This window comes from Morone saxatilis, unplaced genomic scaffold (genome assembly GCF_004916995.1).
Source record: "Morone saxatilis isolate NCDOM2014 unplaced genomic scaffold, NCSU_SB_2.0 Contig16, whole genome shotgun sequence".
Lineage (NCBI taxonomy): Eukaryota > Metazoa > Chordata > Actinopteri > Moronidae > Morone > Morone saxatilis.
Window position 1 is genome coordinate 5,080,301 of NW_023339718.1, and position 2,649 is coordinate 5,082,949.

The 2,649-nt window shown below is 41.6% G+C and overlaps 1 protein-coding gene across 1 annotated transcript in view; it reads right to left on the reverse strand.

Moving 5' to 3' along the window:
* The window catches only part of ggt1a (gamma-glutamyltransferase 1a), an 18,475-nt gene that overhangs the window by 9,074 nt on the left and 6,752 nt on the right, over positions 1-2,649 (reverse strand).

Consider the following 2,649-nt stretch of genomic DNA (forward strand, 5'->3'; position numbering starts at 1 on the left):
GGGGGGGGGGGGGGGGGACAGACAACTCTGACAAATGGAGAGTGGAATAGCAGAGGATGTACTGTACAGTGTGGATGTGCAGGTGCATTAAGTTCTCTGAACATGGTTACCCAGAGTCATCCCATTACCTTACATCATTACAGGACATATGTCTGAATGCTTTGTTCCTGAATCCATTAAGCCCCAGCACTGTGTTAGCATACGTCATAACAATCTGACACCTTGTTTTTCTCCTATATCTCTTTATCTTTCTGATGCATCAGAAGTCAGCTCTGAAACACCAACCAAATCCACAAAAACGACCACAGTCAATACACCGAAAAACCTATTCCATGTTCTTAATTTTCCTTCAGTAATCAGTTGGTGATTAATATTCATGTAATCTTGGAATCAGTCTTCTAATAAATGTACCAAGTGATCCACCCGGTGCAGCAGTTAATTGTGTTAACTGCTCAAAGTGTCAGCGTTTCCCTCAAAATGGCTGCCTCATTATCTCCTCCGAGACGTTGCTTGTCACTCAGCGTGGCCAATTACTGCGCTCCATCATCAACACATGAGAGAGGAGCCGGGGAAATGTGCCCGCCAGCCATAATAAGGCATGATCAGTGCCACACAAGTGTCGGAAAAATAACAACACAAGGCTAAAAAAAATCACAGGGGCTTTGGGGATCAGTCCCCGATAAGATTCGGCACATGATCGGAAATCATTTATGAAATTCTCATGAACCAATCAGAACTATTTCCACACCAAATAAATATAATGTTGAACATAAGTTGTGGAAATCCTAACTAACATTTTTTTTCTTCAGTTACTGAGATTTTAATTTTATCAATTTATCTTTATTTCATCCCAGGGGAAACTGGCTTGTGCTGAAAAAAGTTGAAAACTAGAAGAAATAAAGCATACCAAAAGCAGAAATAAATGAATGACAGGTGTGAAAATATTATGAAATAACATAAAAACATAATCCAGAAAATAAAAGATTTATTGACTTCTAGGAGCAAACATAGCCTCCTGTTGAAGTGTGTATGTAGGCTCCCATGGGTGCTGCCTCCTGTCACCTTGAACACAAGAGCTATCCATTCCGCTTTGTGACCAACGGGAAGAAGCCGGCCAGAGTGAGTGCACATGTGGGCGGTAAAATGCAGTCTGTAGAAGCTGAAATGGCACTCAGCCTTAATTAGATAAAGTAAAACTGTGTGTGTGTGTGTGTCTGAGTGTGTGCGTGCTTGCTGAGAGAGACAACATGACAGAGACAGATAGGGAGGAAGAGAGAGAGTGTTGACAGAAGGCCACTGGGGCTCGTGGCTTGCCATGGGCAGTCAGTAAGTCTGGTTGAAGCCACTGTCACAGTCCATTTCACAGCAGTCCAACGTCACACACACACAAACACACACACTTAAATGTGACTGGATATCAAGCATGTCAACCACAGTCAGACCAAGACACATGTTACAGATTCGAAATTTTCAAACAGGTCTGATCAACTGAAAATAGATTAAATACAGTGAAAGTAACAGAAAAAAGCAAGTTATATATGTTCTTTTGGATCCCAAAGGTGACCAGGGACCAACTCTTCCAAGGGCTGGATACAAAAAATAATACACTAGAAATGTATCTGCATACTAGAATTAGAGTTCCCTTAAGCTTTATCAGCGTTGCTTTGGCCCATCATGTCTTCTTCAGCAAAAGTTGCTGTTCATGGTCAGCACCATTGACATTTATAAAGATAGACGACATGACAGCTCCCCACAAGTGAAGCCACAACACCTGGATCACCCCCTGGTGGCTGACTGCAGTATAGGTTATAGAGCCCGCTGCCTCCATGGTAACAGATGGGACATGCTTATCCCACTGATGTATGTTCAAGTGTTTTTCTAATCAGTTCAGTTTTAATTAGTTTGATAAAAAAGGGAGTTTTATATGGAGCTATTATTGTAGCAAAACTATTTATCAATGTGGGTGGAGAGTTATGTAACTCAATCTGTGTGTGCGTAATCAGATTTGTAAATGTGTAAAATAATCTGTAAATATGTACTGAGATTTGTGATTGTGTACAGAAATCTGCAAATGTTTGTTCAGAAACCATGTGTGCGTAATCAGATTTGTGTGTATAAATCTGTATTGAGATTGGCAAATGTATTGAGATTTATAAATATGTAGACAAATCTGTAAATGTGTATATAGATTTGAAAATGCATGGACAAATATGTAAGTGCACACATACATATTAATGGCTGAGAAGTCTAAGTATTTGTTCCAAGAGCTGGAAATACAGACAGTTCATCGGTTACAACTCAGGCAAGACTCTCAATTGGCTGTCTTTTTACATGTGACTGTTGCTACACTTCTGCCGTGGCAGATTTACAAATGTGTGTGGAGATCTGTACAGTACAGTATAGACCTGGCCTTGCAGAGAACCTGCTGACAGCGATCAGGGGTCTGGGGGCACCTATCACCCTACAAGCCACCTTAACAATGAGGCTCAGGCAGGGGTTACCACCACGGCGGCTGTGGCTCAGAGGCAGAGCGGGTCGTCCGCTAATCGGAAGTCGAAGTATCCTTGAGCAAGATACTGAACCCAAAATGTGTATGTATGAGTTAGTTTCTGTTCGATGGACTTCGCCATCACTGAGTCAATGTGTGTG